The following is a 20,882-nucleotide window of genomic DNA, read 5'->3' as shown; positions in this document are numbered from 1 at the left end:
TCATACAGTGAGCTACAACTCAGAAAAAACTACAGATAAATGCAACACGTAGATGAGTGAAAGAGGCCAACAAACCACGTGATTCCACTTATGGAGTTCTTGATTAGGTATAGCAGACTGGTGGTAATAGACATAAGAAAATGATTTCCCCTGGATTGGAATAAAGGGGGAATTGTTTGGAAACAAGCACTAGGGGACTTTAGTTCCACATTTGTTACACATTAGTTACACATTTGTGTAGAATTGGCAAAATTCACCAAATAGAACAATTGGAGCTGCATTTTATCTTTTCATATATAAACTGAACCTGAAAATTAAAAAAAATAAAATAAAACCAATATAGTACCAAAGGTTACCAGGTAAGGGTATATGATAATCTATCCGATTCTCTCCCTTCCTCCAAAATAAAGGAAATGAAAAAGTTTCCCTTTGAATTACTAGAATGCAATTTTGCCTCCCTATGAGGAATCCAGATTAATGAATTTCTGAGCATTTGTGCTACAATTAGGGGGAAATTATGGAGGAAATACAGAAACAAAGTGTATATAAAAGCATATTTTTATACCTTTATTTACTGTGATTTAAAATCTCATACATAATTACAAATAAGATTTTTTTAAGTACTAAACTATCTGCAGATGTAGTTGTTTTCTGCATTCAGTGCACAGATAATAAATTTTGTTATGTCAAGTTTGAATTTATTTATTCTAGATTTATTTTTTATCAAGTTAACATTTGTTTATATCATTATATAAGTTTCATGTGTACAAAATTATATTTCTCTTTCTATATACCGTACAGGGTGATCACTACCAAAAATTTACCTTCCATTTGTCATCACAGAGTTGGTTCACTACCCATGTCCCCCTTCTCCCTCCCCTTTCCCTCTGGTAACCAGTACTGTTCTCCGTATCTACATGTGTTTGTTTTTGTTTCGTTTGCTCACTTATTTTGTTTTTTTGTGTGTTTGTATTAATATTCTACATATTAATGAAATCATTCAGTATTTGTCTTTCTCTGTCTGACTTATTTCACTTAGCATAATACCCTCTAGGTCTATACATGTTGTCACAAATGATTTTACTCTTTTTTATGGCCGAATGATACTCCTTTGTATATATATATCACATCTTATTTATCCATTAATCTGTTGAGGGATACTTAGGATGCTCCTATACCTTGGCTATTGTAAATAATGCTGCAATGAACATAGGGGTGCGTATATCTTTTGAATTCACATTTTTGTATTTGAACAAATACCCAAAAGTGGGATAGTTAAATCATATGGCAGTTCTATTGTTAATTTTTTGAGGAATTACCAAACTGTTCTCCACAGTGGCTGCACCAATACACTTTTCTACTAACAGTGATTAAGGGTTCCCTTTTCTCTACATCTTCCCCAGCACTTGTTGTTGCTTGCCTTTTTGACAATAGCCATTCTAACAGGCATGATGTAGTATCTCATTGTGGTTTTGATTTGCATTTTTCTAAAAATTTTTAATTTTGAACAACTTTTCACATGCCTGTTGGTCATCTTAATTTCTCCTTTGAAAAAATGTCTATTCAACTCCTCTGCACATTTTTTTAACCAGGTTGTATTTTTGTTTTTTTTTTTTGGTTGTTAAGTTTTATGAGTTATTTATATATTTGAATATTAACCCCTTATCAGATATATCACTTACAAATATCTTCTCCCATTCAATAGATTGTCTTTTCATTTTGCTGATGGTTTCCTTTGCTGTGCAAAAGCTTTTTAGTTGATGTTTTCTCATTTGTTTATTTGTTCTCTAGTTTCCCTTGCTTGAAGAGACATATCCAGAAAGATATTGCTAAGACTGATGTCAAAGAGCATATTGTCTTATTTTCTTCTAGGAGTTTTATGGTTTCAGGTCTTATATTCAAGTCTTTAATCCATTTTGAGTTGATTTTTTTACATAGCATGAAATAGTTGTTGAGCTTTATTTTTTTGCACATTGCTGTCTGGTTTTCCAAACTTCATATCTGGAAGAGATTACCCTTTCTTCATTGTATGGCCTTTGCTCCTTTGTCATATATTAATTGTCCATACATATGTGGGTTTATTTATGGGTATTCTATTCTGTTCCATTGATCAACGTATCTGTATTCCTGCCAATGGCATGCTGCTTTGATTACCATGGCTTTGTAATATAGTTTGAAATCAAGGAGTGTGATACCTCCAGCTTTGTATTTTTTTCTTAGGATTGCTTTAACAATTGCTTTGGGGTCTTTCATGGTTCCATATAAATTTTAGAATTTTGTTACAGTTCTGCAAAAATATGTCCTTAGAATTGCATTGAATCAGTAGATTGTTTTAGATAATTGGTCATTTTGCCATAGTTAAATCTTCTAATCCATGATAATGGGATATCTTTCCATTTAATTATATATTCTTCAATTTCCTAAAGGGAATTATAATTTTTAGTGTACTGATCTTTCACCTCCTTGATTAAATTTATTCCTAAGTATTTTATTCTTTTTGTTGACATTGTAATTGGGATTGTTTTCTTAATTTCTCTTTCTGCTAGCTCATTTTTAATGTAAAGAAATGCAACATTTTTTTTCTATACTGATTTTGTATCCTAAAACTTTTCTGTATACATTTATTAGTACTGATGGTTTTTGGTGGAGTCTTCAGTGTTTTCTATATGCAGTATCATGTCATCTGTAAATAGTAACAGTTTTACTTCTTTTTGTCCAAGTTTTACTTCTTTTTGTCCAATTTTTATGCCTTTTATTTCTTTTTCTTGCTTAATTGCTCTGACTAGGACTTCCAATATTATGTTGAATAAGAGTAGTGAGAGTACACATCCTTATCTTTTTCCTGATTTTAGAGGGATAGCTTTCAGTTTTTCATCACTGAGTATGGTGTTAGCTGCAGGTTAGTCACATAACCTTTACTCCACTGAGATACATTCCTTCTACATGCAGTTTATTGAGAGTTTTTATTATAAATGGGTGTTAGTGTTGAATCTCATCAAGTGCTTTTTCTGCATCTATTAAGATGATTGTATGGTTTTTATCCTTCATTTTGCTAAGGTGGTGTATCACATTGATTGACCTGTGGATATTGAATCATCCTTTCATCCCTGGAATAAATCCCACTTGATCATAGTGTATCATCCTTTTAATGTATTGTTGTATTTGGTTTGCTAATATTTTGTGGAGGATTTTTGCATCAGAGATATTGGGCTGTAATTTTCATTTTTGTATGTTGTTTTTGTCTTGTTTTGGTATCAGGGTGATGTTGACTTTACAAAATGAGTTAGGATGTGTTCCTTCCTCTTCAATTTTTGGAACAGTTTGAGAAGGATGGGTATTAAATCTTCTTTAAATATTTGGAAGAATTCACCTGTGAAACTATTTGGTCCTGGACTTTTGTTTATTGGGGGGTTTTGATTACTGTTTCAATCTCTCTACTAGTGATCAGTTTTCAGATTTTATATTCCTTCATGATTCAGTCTTGAAAGGTTGTATGATTCTAAGAATTTGTTGACATATAGCTATTCATAATATTCTCTTCTATTCATTTATATTTATGTGGTATTCATTGTTATTTCTCCTCTTTCATTGCTGATTTTATTTATTAGAGCCCTTTCCCTTTTTTTCTTAGTGAATCTATCTAAAGGTTTGTCAACTTTGTTTATCTTTTCAAAGAATCAACTCTTATTTTCATTGATCTTTTCCCATTGCCTTTTTAGTCTCTATTTTATCAATTTCCATTCTGGTATTTATCACTTCCTTTCTTCTACTGGCTTTGTGTTTATTTGTTCTTCTTTTTCTAGCTCCTTTAGGTGTAAGGTTAGCTTGTTTATTTGCAACTTTTCTTGTTTCTTGCAGTAGGCCTGTATTGCTATTAACTTCCCTCCTAGCACCACTTTTGCTGCATCCCATAGATTTCATTATGTCATATTTTCATTTTCAATTGTCTTCAGGTAATTTTTTAATTTTTCTTTTGAATTCTTTTCTGATCCAATAGCTGTTTGTAGCATGTTGTTCAGTCTCCACATATCTGTGGTTTTTCCAGATTTCTTCTAGTAGTTGATTTCTCGTTTCATACTATTGTGATCAGAGAAAAAATGCTTGATATGATTTCAATCTTCTTAAATTTATTGAGACATTTTGTGTCTCAACATATGGTCTATTCTTTAGAAAGTTCCATGTGCTCTTGAAAAGACTGTGTATTCTTCTGCATTTGGATGAAATGTTCTGTCAAAATCCATCAAATCTATCTGGTCTAATGTTTCATTTAAGGCAGTTTTTCCTTGTTGACATTCTTTGTGCATGATATATCCATTGTTGTAAGTGGGGCATTAAAGTCCCCTATACTATTGTTGTGTTGCTGTCAATTTATCCCTTTAGCTCTGTTCATAATTGTTTCATGTATTTTGGTGCCCCTATGTTAGGGGCATATGTATTAATGACTTATTTCTTCTTGATGATATAACATTATCTTTATATACTGTCAATTTTTGACTCATTACCTTTGTTGGCTTGAAGTATATTTTGTCTGCTATGAGTAAAGCTACACTTGCTTTCTTTTGGCTGTCATTTGCTTGGAGAATCATCTTCCATCTCTTCACTTTTAGCCTCTGTTCATCTTTGGAGCTGAGGTGGGTTTCCTGGAAGTGGCATCTAGTTGGTTATATTTTTTAATCCACCCAGCCACTCTTTTGATAGATGAATTAAATCTATTTACATTTAGGGTGATTACTGATACATGAGGACTTAGTACTGATATTTTATCTTTTGTTTTCTGGTTGCTCTCTATATTATTTTTTTCCTTGTGTTTCTATCCGTTGGTTTGGTGGTCTTCTGTAATGTTTTCATCAGTTTCATCTTTTATTTATGTTTTGTATCTCTACTGTAGATTTATGTTTTCTGGTTACCATGGTGTTTGTATAAAACATCTCATTGATAAAATAGTCTTTATTCTGCTGATAGCATCTTATCTTCATTTACCTCTACAGGTTTCATCCTTTTCCTCTTCCCCTTTTATGTTTTTGTTGTCTCAAATCGTCCTTTTTTATGTTGTGAGTTTGTTACCAAATTGAAGTAGCTATAGCTATTATTTCTACTTTTTTGTCCCTTTAACCTTTATGCTACAATGAATTGTTTAAAAACCTATTGTGATAAAGAGTTGCAATTTTCTGCTTCTATTTATTACCTTACTCATAGTTTTGTGTATTTTTGCCCTTTTGTTTCTGATAGAAGAGCTTCTCTCAACATTTCTTGTAAGGCAAGTGTACTGTTGATGAACTCCCTCATTTTTCTTGGGAAGATCTTTATTTTTCCTTGATATCAGAGTGATAACTTTGTTTGACAGAGTGTACTTGGGTGACAGTTTTTATCATTATTTTGAGAATATCATTCCACTTCCTTCTGGTATGTAGAGTTTATGCTGAGAAACCTGCTGATAGCCTAATGGGGATACCTTTGTAGGTTACCATCCTTTTTTCCCTGGTTGCCTTTAGAATTCTTTCTCTGATATTGACTTTTGTCCATTTTAATATTATGTGTCTTGGAGAATGTCTTTTTTTCATTGAGGTAATTAAGTGTTGTCTCAGTTTCATGGACTTATATATCAAGTTCCTTCCCCAGATTTGGGAAGTTCTCAGCTATTATTTCTTTAACTCTCTGCTCCCTTCTCTGTCCCTTCTCCTTTTGGGATACCAATTACCCTAAGGTTGCCTTCCTAAAAGCATCTGGTAACTCTTATAGAATTTCCTCATTTTTTATATCTTATTTTTCCTTCCACTTCTACTTCTATTATTTCTAGATTTCTATCTTTAAACTCACTAATTTTCTTTTCTATATGGTCTGCTCTATTTCCAATGCTTTCTAATGCATCCTTCATATTGTTTATTGAGTTCTTCAGCTACAAAATCTCTGTTAGGTTCTTTTTTAGAGTTTCAATCTCTTTGGTAAAGTATTCCTTATGTTCATTAATTTTATTCTTGAGCTCATTTAACTGCCTTTGATCTTTCTTGTAGCTTATTGAGTTTCTTCCTGACAGCTATTTTGAACAGTCTATCAGGTAGATTACAATATTTCATGAATTTAAGTTTGGTTTCTGGAGAGCTATCATCTTCTTTTTGTGGTACAGTGTTCTTCATGGTCTTGATGAGTTGTTCCTCTTCCAGTACGTTTGAAGAAGCAAACACCTTTCTGTTTTATTCTAAGATTCAACATGTTAGAAATTAGAGACTTTTGTTTTCTAGGAGGTGGTGATATATAGCACAAGTATTTGCTTTCTCTTCCCTGAGCAGCCCCTGATTACATTTGCAAGTCTGCATTTTCTAGCCTCTACCTCCCTTCAGAGATGTGGCATTGTGCCCTTATTATAGCTTCTTGTGCCTCCGGAGACATCGGTGCCTTGCTTCTGCCAATGTTGCTGACATTGCTGCCTGGTGCACTGGGATGGCGGGCTCTTCCCTTGAGTCTGGGAGCCCCTGTCATAGGCTCTGCTGCCTCTTGAGGGGAGTGTGGGGGAGAGGAGTGGAGCCAGGGTTGTATGGGTGCGTCTACCATGTCCAGTGTTGTACGGTTGGTGGGCTCTGTCACTGAGGATGGGGGGAGTTCTGGGGCTTAGAGTCATGGGTGCCTCAGCATCTGGAAGAATGGAGTCTCAGGCCCCACTGCCACTGCTGCTCAGTTACCTGGGCTACAGGTTCTGCTGTGGCCAGGAGGCTGGAGTCATGCACACCTCCTCCCCTGCTACTACTGGGTTTTCTGAAGCTATGGGCTCAAGGGCTACAGCTGGGGAGCTGAAAATGCAGGCACCACACCTGCCGTTTTCTCAGTTCTGCCTGCTCTGTGTTATCCAGTCCACCTACCTTTAGATGTACAGACGTGGAATTCTCCAGCATCCTGCTGTATTAGACAGAGGCACCTGCTTTGCATTGTGTATGTTTTACTGATTGTCAATTGAAGGGGAGAGACAAAGGTAGCTTTTCCCTTCATCATGTTGCTGTTGTTACACCCAGACCTCTTGAGACATTTTAAATTAGGTAAATTAATTTCTTTGGTTGCTACATTCTAAACAACTGGTTTTACTTAATTTTTGCACTAAATTTACTCACTCTTTGAACATTCTGCAAATATTTGCTTTCAGTTCTATTATCTAGAATAAAACACTAGGAAAGGAAAAAAATTCAAAGGAATAAAGTTTGGCTATGACTCTACTGATATCTTTTCAAATGATAGATTCTTCTTTTAAAGCAGTTTCAGAAATTCAGCAGTTATAAAATAGAACTATATTTTCTATGATTTCACAATCAGTTTACTTTTGTTAACTTCTCTTCCCTTGACCTTCTGTGGTATTAAGGAGTATATCCCAGGATTATCTGTCTTCCTGAATTTCTTCTGAGAAGTTAAAATATTTTCTGAATAGGAGTGACTGGGCATAGTGAAAGGGGATTTCAAAAAGGTTGCCTCAAGTATTCTAGGAAAATTTATGAAAATAGATATTCCCACATAAGTGTGCAAAAGCACTCAGATCCTCAGAAACTTTGGTTTCTAAGAAAATCATATTTTTTGTAATTATTTTAAGCATGGTTTTCACAGCCACATTATTCATCCATAGCCTGTAGAAAGATCTGAGTGTATTGCTCCATGGTGCTATACTCAGTTTTCTTTCCTTAAACCATCATCAACAACTTACCAACAACCCAGCTGCTGTAGACTTAAAACAAATTTTATTTTTCTTTACCAGTTGATGAGGCTGCAGGTAAGGAAGAACAGCCAGAAGGTGTTCAGGGAAACAATCCCATTATATTCGTGAGAGAATGGAAAACAACCTGCTATGAACCAAAAAAAAACCCCCCCAAAAACCAAAAAAAAAACCAACCAGACAAAAAGAAAACAAAACCAGAGTGCTTTAAACACCGCTGCAAAAAACTAACCCTTTATTAAATTCTGACCTCTTTTTTACCCCTTTAAGCTTAAACAGGAGGACAAGTTCTTCTGCTCAAAATTACTTATTAAATTAATTCCAACAGTGGTATCATATTGTTCTCCAACAAAGATTAATTTGCATGTAACAGATGGCTCACTCCACTAAAAAGGGTAGGTGACTAGTCCAGAGTCATTCATTATGAACATCCCCCCTATACACACACATACAAACACACACAAACTCTTATACACACAAACTCAAACACACAAATACTTTCACATATTTGTTCACACTCTTACATATACTCACACACACAAATCCATATACACAAGTCTCAAAAATCCCATAGGATACTGGCCATTACTTTTTATCATTTTCTATTACTTGCAGTATACTTAATAAAAAGACGTATATTTGATACCACCAATAAATATTGAATAAATGTTAAAGATTAAAATATCTCAAGGAAGTTTGGAATATAAAATTTTTACTAGCAACTTCATTTGCTCCCTCCATGCTTAGAACAAGTGAGGCTTCTATTGTTGTTGCAAAATGAAAGTAACAAAATTTTGGAATGTGTATTTCTGAGGGTACAAACACTCTTGAATTAATGAAATGTCTCCATTAAAAAATGAATACATAGAGACAGACATATATACCTACCTACATACATACATAAAGCAGGGACAGAGAAATGCAATAGAGAGGATATGAATTTTTAATTTTTTAAAATCTTTTTGTCCCCTGGACAGGGTTTTAACATTTATTTATTTGATTTGATTGTTTTGTCCAATATTTACAAATATTGGCATTTACAAATTTCAATTTCCAGTTTTCAATAGATGCCATAACCCTAACCCTAACCTTTGCCATAACTGGTGTTCAACGAATCTTTGTTGAATGACTTAATTAATGATAGTATGAGGCAAAAATTAGGTATCTGAAAGCATTGTCCCCAAAGAAATACTCAGAAGTACATAAGTTTGGGAAAGAAAAAGGAGATTTCACTCATTCTTTCAAACTACAGACATTGATTGATCACCAATTAACCAAGATCCAAAGGAAAAAAAAATGAGACTTCTCTAACAGAAGCAGAAATAAGTACTATGAAAATTCATAACAAGAAGTGGTTTACAATTATTCTAGACCAGTGAACTTCACATCTTAAACTTCTTAGCAAATCTCAAATTTTAACATAATTATGAATTGATTTTCTAATATTATTACAATTAAAGGTTTTAAGACCAATGCACACAGGGTAATTATATTCAGAAAATAGAACATTAGAGATGAGTTGGTTTTCAACATTTAAATTTTGTAACATTGATTTGTAGTCGAGGATTTCTGTCTAAACCACTCAAGTAGACAATGAACATCTTAACTCTTCATAAAATGGAAACCATTAGCATTTGTTTTTAAAATAATGTTTGCTAATTGAAAAATGCCATTAGGGAAACAGTAATCCTATTCTTTGGGATATATAACAAACATTTGAAAATCATCAATGAATAATGTATGTTAGGCAATAAAAATGTTAATATTATCACTAATTTAAATACTATATTATATACCATTAGTTTGCACAATGATAATATTAAATTGCAGTTGAATACTTGATTAAAATTAAATAGAAGGTGTGATTTTTGATTCATTGTCAGCTAAATCAAAAATAAATGAATAGTAATTTGTGTTGAATAGATCCAGTTGACTTAATGTCTAAACAAAACTCAAAATCCTTGCAACATGTTTCTCAGTTAACTACAGAGAAATATCAATAATTCATCTTGAAGTATGTATTGACATTTAATTAACTAACACTAACTATTTACATGCAAATTAAATACCTATCTGAGCAACCTAATTGAAGTGTTTCTGTGATGCTTTTATTGATTTGACTAACAGCTTTGAGTATCTCATCAGTTTTAGCTGTCTAGAGTAACAGTAACAAGCTTTACTATAACCATATCACACAAGAAATGCCTAGAATAATATTTTTTGCATAGGTGAATACTAGTCATCCAAATTCACAGATAGTCTTATGTTATACTAGAACTATTCATCTACATGAATTATTCAAAAACATCAAATAAAGCTAGGAAAAAAGGGTTAATTTTTAAAAACATAAATAATAATTAGAAGTATTGGATTATGGTTATGTAAACAGAAACACTAAATTTATTTTATATTTCAAACCTACTAAAAAACCAGCACTTTTTTACTCAGTACTAAAACATTCAAGTTATTTAAACTATAAATACTAAGCACAAGCATTCCAAAGAATGGCAACATAGAGCAAATATATTTTAGCATAAAAATAGCTGTTGAGACTAAAAGTTTTTACACCCATCTTTATGTGACATTTCATAAAGTGCAGAGTCTGAGTCAACTAACCTCTCATATAGCATCAGCATCTGAAATTAAATACTTCAATTATAGTTATAAAATGTTAATAAAAAAGAGAAAGCACAAAGTTTTGGTACAGCTTAAAGCCCTTACTATTATACATATATTTTCCATTTTTTACTGCTAAGTTCAGAAATAATCTTAACCTAGTTAAATTGTTCAATTTCTTCCAACTAAGTTCATTGCTTACATATTGTTAGAATGTTCTGGTTGAAGATTCTTGCTTTCCTGCCTATAAAAATGTTATCTGATATACTTAAATGCACCAAAAAGATGCAATGATAACTTGAATGCATTTAAAATTTATACATACATCTCAGGTAACCTATTAACACTTCAATAGGGTCTGCTATAGACTGGATGTTTGTGTCCCCCCAAAACTTATATGTTGAAATCCTAACCCTTAATGTGATGGTATTTAGGAGATGGGGCTTTTGGGAGGTAATAATGTCATGAGAATGGAGCCCTCATGAATGGGATTAGAGCCCTCATAAAAGAGACCCCAGAGAGCTTTCTAGTCCTTTTTCAGCCACGTTAGGATATAAAGAGAAGACAGCAGTCTTCAACTTGGAAGACGAATCTCAGCAGAACCCAACCATGCAGGTGCCTTGAATATGGACTTCCAAGCTTCCAGAATCATGAGAAAAAAATTCTGTTGTTTATAAGACACCCAGTTTATGGTACCCTGTGATATCAGCCCAAACTGACAGAGATAGGGACAAAATATTTAAGTCATAAAAGTGAGATATTTTTTATTTCATGAATGGGACAGAAGAAGAAGTTATTCTACTTGATTTATTTTAAATATTACTTGAAAACTGCATAGTACATATAATTTTTCCCTACCAGACAAATGAAAAGTTGCTAATTCCTCATTCACTGAACTCTGATGTAAAATTATATGTATTGGGAATCATGGGAATATGATAATCCTCACAAATTTAGTCTGATAAAGAAATATCAGCCTGCTTATCCAACACTGTAAATTACAGGATTCAAAAAAGAAATTCCAGGAGTCTTTATAGGATGATAGTACAAATACTTACGGAAGTAACTCTCATCCCTTCAAATCTACCTTAAAATAAAATAATTTTTATACAAAATATACAGACGTTAACAACCATGATGCTTAATTTTATGTGTCAACTTGGCTAGTGCCCAAATGTTTAGTCAAGCACCAGTCTAAACGTTGCTGTGAAGGTATATTTTAGATGTGACTAACATTTCAGTCAGTAAACCCTAAATTAAGCAAATGACCCTCATAATGCGGATGGGCCTCATCCTCATCCTTAACTTGAAGGTCTTAAGAGAAAAAGACTGGTCCCTGAAAAAGAAGGAAGTCTACCTGCAGACTGCCTTGGACTTGGGACTGTAACATCAACTCTTTCCTTGGTCACCAGCCAGGTACCCTGCCCCATAGATTCTCTCCTGTTGGTTCTGTTTCTCTGGAGAATCTTGACCAATGCAGATTTCAACTATATCGTACCATGTAAAGAATTAAATAACTATGCTTTCCTTGGCTAAAGTTGTAAAATTGCAATTTTACCACTTCTTATTCGATCTGCTCTCATAATCAACCTGCAGATTGGATAAAAATCTAAACAATCTACATCAACAAGGAAATGATTGCTAAGTTTCAATGGACTCCTGGGGATGCAAACTATATTACAATTACAATGAGAAGTAAGTACAATGAGAAGTAAGTAAATGGTAAAGTATCAAATATAGACAAACATTTTATTAAGTTTGCCCATGATGAAGAAGAGGGAGAGAGTTGGGGTAAAAAGCAACTAATTTTCTAGTTTTCATTTTTAAATAATATGAAATGTACACAGGAATGATAAAAATATTCAGAATATCTGTATATCCTTCATCCAGATTTACCAATCATTAGCATCTCCTCACCCATAAATATTTCAGTGTATTTTGCCTAAAAAAAATTGACATTCTCCTAAATAACTACAATGCAATTATCAAATTCATGTGGCCCAGATTTCTAAATATATAATCTTAAGCAAATCAATTAATCTCATCAAGTTGTAGATGCCTCAGATTCAACTTTATACTTACAGTAAAAATTAGATTCTTTGGTTTTAAAATTACAGTAAAAATTTATACAAACATACAGAATTTTCAAACGATTAAGCTAATATTAACCCTGAAGTACATCCAACATTACTATCTACTTAATTAAATATAGATGAAGATAATAATGACATGAGACAAAAAGAGAATTTTTAAAAAAAAGGATGAAGAATTATCTTTGATAATGAAGAATTCTCATAGGGAATCAAGACTCAGGAAAACTTAGTAGCTCTTTCCTATTCTCAGACAGTCAGAATTAGGGACCAAATTTCTGAATTTTGGCTGCCAACCCCAGGTCTAACTAATTACCCAGTAACACTTCTTCATCCATGTGGAGAAGATGACAGAGCATCAACAAACCCTTTATCAAAATCAACACTTTCTAGAAGTGTTGCAATCTAAAAACAAATGAACAAAGACGACAAAACAAAATCAGGATAGTTAGTGTTAGTAAAATAGTATTAACAGATATATAGGAGATATGCCAACTTCCCTAAATGTCTCAATAATGACTTTTATACCATTTTCTTTTCCAATCTGGAATTTAATCCAGAAGTGTGAATTGCATTTACTTATAATGGAAAGCAATTTGAGTTTGTGATCATGCTTACCTGGTAAGACGTAGTAATTTAAAACAAATGAAGGAAATGGTACAATTAAAATTATAATTCCCTAAATTGTTAGGATAAGGATGGCATGCAGCACATGAAAGAAAGAACAGTGACAGAAAGTAGATTTACTAGTGCCAATACAAGTAAGTTTGTAGGTCTACTGGCAGGAAATGTGTGCCTATTTTCTCAATAAGTTGAAAGCGAGTTTATCTGCTGACTGTTAGAAAAGTGGTTGCAGGGTCAGAAGTATAAAGTGTTTGGAAACTTTTTAAGTAGTGTGAAAAAATGAGAAAGCTGATGAAGGAAATGGAAGGCTGTTCTACAATACTGGGGGCAAACATGAAGTTGAACACTTTAAATTTTATGGTGGCAACAGTCTTTAAGGTTGTATGATTTCCTGTGGCAGTATATAGCGGCCGCAGACTGTCAGAGAAAATTCACAGTTGGAATTTCCCAGGACTGGAATTTTTCCAGATGAGTTAAAAACATGTACAATGAGGAAAATGGGTGAAATTTTTGATGAAGGGGCTTGAGTGATATACCATGTAGCCTAGCTGGAAAGCTAAAAAAAAAAAAAAAAAAAAAAAAAAGAGTGGAGTAAATAAATAGAAGTGTGAGGGAAACTAAGGTATAAGCTAGAAGACAAGTAAAGGTGGAGTAGATACATTTTAAAAGGAATAAATTAAGATATCCAATTAAGAAGTGAAATTCTCAATAGGCCAAATATGATGTATGGTGGGCGCAACAGAAGAAGAAAGGTGGGATGCAAAGACAACAAAATATTGTACAGAAATGATATAGAGGCTCATGTTATTAAAAGAAGTACAGGTGTAGCTATGAGAAAGGATATCAGGTGGCATTTGATAAATATGATACTGATCAGTCACTAAGTATCTGTGTATTGTTGGAAATTCGATATGAAATTTGAAGTCTGCAAAATGTGGACAAGTATTTAACTAGAGAGGGAGACAAAATATAGTTTCCAAATCCTGCAATACACGAAGGAAATTTATTTGACAATAATGAGAAGGTAAAGAAAGGTGCTGTAGCTGGTGGCATGTGCCTTAAAGAAGCAAGACTACTTTACAAAAGATGGATGAGGAGAGATGTAAAGTCATGAAGCGCATCTGAAACTCCAACTTTCAAATTTTAGTCAAAAAGAGTATGCAGGAGAGGAAGAGCCTACTTGTCATTATCACAATAAAATGAAGAGAATGTAGAGGGGAAAATTAAGAATGAGAGTTTGTTTTTTTACCAAGGGACAGAGAGTCCAAAATGTACAGTGAAATAAATTTGGAGAGAAGAGATAGGGGGATGCTTGGTTAGGAAAAAAGAAAGCACAGATAACTATGAGAAAGAAAGCATGAGTATGAACATTATGGTAGTGGTAACTGGCAGTATGATTTTCGAAAGCAGTAGCTAAGATAGGTGATTAGAGTTCACCTAGAGAATATAGGAGAATAGCAGTGCTCTGCATGGGCTGCAGTCCTGATGGTGTTTTACTCTCCTCTTAATAGCAGGAAACCAGCCTAATTTGAAAGAAAGAAGCTGTGGATTGGATGCATTATGTTTTATATGTGTTCTGAGGCTCGAGGTAGAGGCTCAGAGTGTACTTCTACTTGTATTTACATTCATAGTTTTAAAGAATTATTTTACTTTCAGAAAAATTAGAAGTTATGTAAAAAGAAAATGGAGGCATCTGTATCTGTGTGAGACGTTGGGCCTAAGTGGGGATGATGGGGGCACATAGAGGGTGTTCATGAGGGGCAGGGAATAGATTTAATAGGGAGAACACAGCATGGATTTTCAGAGCCTGAGCATAGATATTCAGAACCCAAGAACAGAAGGAGGGCAAAAGAAGGCATGCAACATTGTTTACACATAGTGGAATGGATGAAATAAATAAATGTATAATAATCAAATAATGATAATAACTAAATTTCTCACTGTGGGAGAACAGAGTTACAATTAAGGATCCTGTAGAGGTGAAATACTGTTTCTTAATTAAGGCGCTGGTTTCACTGATGTGCAAGATTTTTTGTGTGAACTTAATTTTTCATTTCTCTGGAATATGCATTTGTTGTCATGCCTAAGATTTTTTTCTAAGGTTTTCTTCTAAAAGTTTTATAATTTTATAATTTTACATTTAAATCAATGAATTGTACAGAATTAACGTGTATATGGTCCTAGGTTTTCTTCTACATGTTTTACAGCTTTACAGTTTACATTTAAATCCATGATCCATTTTCAATTGACTTTCATATATATATAGTGTGAATCATAGGCTTGGTTTTCTGTTTGTTTGTTTCTGGTTTTGTTTTGTTTTTTGCCTAAGAAAGTCCAGTTGCTTCAGCACTTATCCATATTGAACACTTACCAAACTAATACCCATGAATTACATATGCGGTCTATATTTGCCAAAACTCATTGGGAAAAAGTAAATATTTTCCAAATGTAATTCTCAATCTTGACATTTAAAAATTATATATTTTTTTGCTCTAAACTTTATATAATCATTTTTTGCACTGTTTCCTCAATTTTTCACCCTACAAATACTTGCCATTTTGTACCACTTAGTTTGAAAGTTTTAGGAATATGGAAACAAAAAAACTAGCATTGTTAACTTGAGAAAAAGTAACAATAATTCCAACATTGTTTAAAAAATATGTTATAATTACTAGAGATCTATAAACATAGAATCCTTATTAGCTGAAGAACACCAAGAAAGGGCTGACAGAGAATTCAATCTTTGTGTCTTTTAGCCCTGGATTTTCAAGAGGTATAGATACTCTTTTGTTAATTAATCAAGACACTCATAATATACCAGAAAAATTCATTTTCCTATTATTACAATCCACTCACAAAGTCCAGTTTTGTTCCATTATATAGTTTTTAATTTTTTCCCTTTTGAAACTGTCATGTGAGGAAATACACTAAAAAGAAGGATGAGGTTTGCTTGCAAAGCCTAATGTCTCCCTAAAAGTTGAGAATTGATTCAAATCAACTCAGATAATGTAGATCTATACTAGCTGAACATATCAAAATCTATGTGTGTTGTTAAAGAAATAATCTTTTCTTCCATTAGAGACCTAAAACAGCTCTTGCCCACATTTCATTGGCACATTGCACTAGTAGATGCCAGTTTTACAGAATGTCATGCTGATATTAGCTCAAAAGATAAGATTAAATATAACTTGGCTTTATAAAGGATTCTGAATAACTCTGGTATAAATTGAGCATGAAATGAATGTATTACTGCAAAAGCATGAAAATAAAACCCGTTATAAACTAGAAATTAATCGTTGCAATGACAAATCATTTTGTAAGCTGCAGGATTTTCTTTGAGACTGTTTTGCTTTATTCTTTTTAAAGGTTTGTTGAAAAGCAATCACTTTCTCTTTTCACTTTTATTACTTATGACTTTCATATGAATGTTTACCTCATCTATCTGGTATATATTTGAAGAACTAATTGGTTTTTAAAGGTCTATTGATTTGGTGGCCATGCTCTTATACGCCTTTCATATATCTTTTAAAAATCTCTATCCATGACCTGAAATTGTCATAAAATAAAATCTCTAATTAAGCATAAATCATGTAAAATTAAAATGTCCTTCATTGATACGTAAAACAGGATGGGTAAATGCTCTATAACTCTTGAAACAAATTCCCTGTGAGTTTTACTCTATTATTCTTAAACTCCCTTGTGTCATGGCCATACAGTTAAGATATGGAATAGTAGCAGGCAAGTGCATTTCTTGTCTATTAAGTGAGTTTATGTACCTTTAGTAAACTTGGGGGGGCATCAGTTGTTATTCTGAATAAATTATCAAGTTAGGGATTAATGTGTATATATGATATCTCTCTGTAAAAATTTGAAACTATTTTCTTTGTAAAATTTGTTCCACAGCTTTTAAATCAAACATATTAACATTATTTAAAGAGACATTCCTACTTGAACACTATATATGTATTTGTGAAATATATTTTTCAGTAAAAAATACACCTGTGAATAAAAATAGGAATGGAGCCAATCACACTTATTAACCAGAATACACATAGACACACGAAAAACTATGCAAATAAAAATCTAACACATTAAAATTTCTAACAAATTAAAAAAAATACTATAGTAAATACTGGGTTTTTCAAAGGAAACAGGTGATGGCTATTTGATGGAACATAAGAAGCATGGAACAGCTGAGTTTCATAAACAAAGGCAGAAGGCAATCACATTCAGAAGTTGTAAGTGAAGATGTAGTTAAAAACTCTATGCGAATTGGAGGGACACCAGAGATGAAGGGCTCCAGCTCTTTGTTTTGTATTTGATTCCACCCTGAAAGTATCAGAGAAAACTGAGAATAAGCTCTTCCAAGGCAGAGCATGAAGTCAGGCTGAACCAAAAGGAAGATCACGGGGTAAATGAGAATTCTACTCTGTATTGTTTCCCCTTGACTAAATTGTTTTCTTGGTGATGCAACAAGGTAATATGCACACTTCATTGAGACTTCCACATTATATTAAATAATTATTTTCCATTTGCAGATGAACTAATTAGAGAAATACGCACTGGAACAGAACAGACTATATCTGTTTTGTATAATTAAATTTAATTTTTTCTTTCATATAATACTAGTATATGATTCCCAAAGAACTCTTATTGGAGAATATAGACCCATTTATACAATCACAGTAGATCCCAATAATAATCCTACATTTATGTTTGTCATGGAGAAAAAACTATCCTCAACAGTAAATTTCTTGAAAGGAATTTCCACATAAGAAGGCCTTTGAAAATACAGGCTGACGCCTCAAAATATTTCAGTCATGGATTCCTTTCCCAGAGACATGAAGAGAGATGATCAGATGCAGGCTTTATTTTCCAAACATTGGCTCATGGACTTTCCAAAGTTTCCTATGTTTCCTCAGTCTAAGATTCTAGGTTAAGATCCAATACTGCAGAAGGATTGTGATGAGGCTAGTAAATGTGGAAAAGCTCTCAGAAACATTCTTAATTAACAAATATTTATTGAAAGGCTTCTAAAGAAAAAAAAATTAATACTAAAAATTGGAGTTGACGAGAGGCACAACCCATGATTTATCTCAAAGAATTTTAAATTCCAATGAGAAATTTTAGTCATGTAATTCAACAAAATTGAAACAGTGTTATTGATGCTTTTCTAAAATAGGGACAAAGCATGTTAGTATAGAGAAAATTAAAGATTAAGAAAGGCTTTTAAGTGGATGTCATACTTAAACTGGGTTTGAAAAAAATAGGTATACATTAAACAGTTAAACAGGATTATATATCCTTTTGAAAATATTAAAAGTGACATTGAAGGGTGGCAGAATATGCTACTCCAAAACATGCCATGTTATCAGAAGAATTATTTTGAGCTAAGGCATGTGAAAAACAGCAGATGCAAGAAGAACATTCTAATGATCCTTTTTATTCCTGATAACAAGGGTAAAAATTCCATGTAAAAGATACCCTCCTTGTACCAGAAAAAAAGAAACATTCTTCTACATGGAGTCATGGCAGAGAGAATTCTATAAAAAAAAGACTTTGTTAAAATTTTTCTTACCTTCCTTTACCTTCCCTACATAGTTTAGTTACGTTTCCAAAATTGCCTCTCTTTGTTCAATCTAGTATAAAAGCATTTAGGTTTTTCCATTTATTTGAGTCTTTATTTCTTATGAAGGCTCCTGTGTCACACAAAACTAAAATTAAATAAATTTTTATACTTTTCTCCTGTTAATCTGTCTTATGTCAGTTAATTTCACAGGCTCAGCCAAAAAACCCAACAGGGTAGATGTAAAATTAAAGACAATTAATTAGCATCAAAACCATTTACAAAAGATGAAAAGATAGAAAATATATCACCTAAAGTTAGTTAATAACCTGTGTTAACCACGATATTTAAATAGAATTTCACACTGTCATTTTTTTAAAATTCCAATAGGCTACCTAGAAGAGTGGCAAAGAAAGAAATGGACAGTTTAATATAGTAGTCAAGCACACTCAATAAATAAAATGGCATATACAATAAATAGCAGATAAAATTAGAAGTCAGAGAGAGCATAAGGTAAGGTAGAGTATGCAATGAAATTAAAGGATTTTGGGGATTTGAAATGGCAGAAAAACTAATTTCATTTCTTTAAATCATCCAAGAAACAAGGATATAGAGAAATTCAGTTCTTTGTTCTGGTTTATTCATTAATCTTATGGAACTATTTATGCCTCTCCTGCTATATTTAAGAAAAAATTTTGAGTACTTGAAAACTCAAAATTATTGCTGTTGCTTCTATACCATAATAAAATTTTGTAATAGTCAATGCAAATGTATTTTGACTTTATTCTAAAGCATAGGAAAAGAAGAGTACTTCCAAATTCTTTTCCATGAGTCTAGTATAAGATTGAAATTTTATTAAAAGTCAAGTTGAACAAAAAATGGTTACTAAAGGCTAACTGATTGATTAAATGTATGCAACATCACAAGAAAATGTTAGTAAACATAACCTAGCCCTATATTTAAAGAACAACACACAAAATATAATTCCAATGTTAATATTCAAGAAAAAATTTATAAACAACTTTTCATTGGGTGAAAGTCATGTAATAAAGTTTGTGTGTACTTGAGGTAAAAATACTGTATAATGGAGAAATTAAACTACATTTACTCAATATTCTAAAGATTATATACAGAAATATGATACATCATATGATATATTTAAGTATATATTTATAGATGTGTATAAAATAAGAAAAGTGTGGAAGCATTTCTCATAAAGTTGCAACAAGCATTTAATTACTCTTCTTAAACATTTTCTGGAGATGCAAGCTAACTTAGAAAAGAGAAAGAAAAATCTTATAAGAATTGAAAAGATGGAAGTAAACAATCATAATTATTTGTAGGTAATATGAACACAAGCCTGGAAAACCAAAGAAAATTAACTTAAAAACTATCCAAATGCCCTCCTAAAAATAGCTTAAAACTTAATATACACACAAAAAAATACTTAAAATGCAAAAGACAATATCAAGTGTTGACAAATTGTGGAAAAATTGAAATTCTCATATACTACTGTTGTGATTGCTAAGTTAATGCAACTACTTTGAAAAACTACTGGGCAATATCTACTATAGCTAAACACATGCATACATACAAATTTCCCAGCAGTCCTAATTCTAGATATATACCCAACAAAATTTTATATATATATGTGAATCAAATACAGGCACAAAAGCTTGATAGTAGTGATATTAATAACCCAAATCTGGAAGTGGCCCACACAAGAAGAACAGAATTGATAAAAACTTTGGGAAATATAGCACATGAAAGGTTTTTTAGGGAATTGTTGGAAAATACAGATATTCCTAAAATATATCAATTTTTGCTATTTGCTAGTGTCAGGAAACACTGTGAAAACTCTGAAATTGACAAAGTTACAGAGTATATCGTTGAACTCTCTCAGGTTATCTCTGACTTTTCTTGTCTGTGACCTATTTACAATCTATAAATTGTAAGTAAGTATAAAACATAGCAATGAAAATGATTCTTGTCCTAAGAAATGCAAGTGGTGTCACTTGTAACACAAGTGCTTATTGCTCTGTGTATGTTGATGGCTTTGCCAGTTTTACTTCTATTTGTAAATTTATGTCATCATTCCTGCCTGTCTATGTATGTTTGGCACTCTGAATTCTCCCATGAACCAGCTGTAACATTGTCTCTCTCAATAACTAATGAGTTAAATAAAAATGCTGACATGTTCATGCTATATTTGTATGAGAGTAAGCATTTTATTAATTTATTATTTTAAAAGCATTAGACTGTTTTTGAATAATGAAGTGTTTCAACACTAAAATAC

This window comes from Balaenoptera acutorostrata, chromosome 5 (genome assembly GCF_949987535.1).
Source record: "Balaenoptera acutorostrata chromosome 5, mBalAcu1.1, whole genome shotgun sequence".
Taxonomy (NCBI): Eukaryota; Metazoa; Chordata; class Mammalia; order Artiodactyla; family Balaenopteridae; genus Balaenoptera; species Balaenoptera acutorostrata.
Note: the sequence above shows the minus strand (reverse complement) of the source record.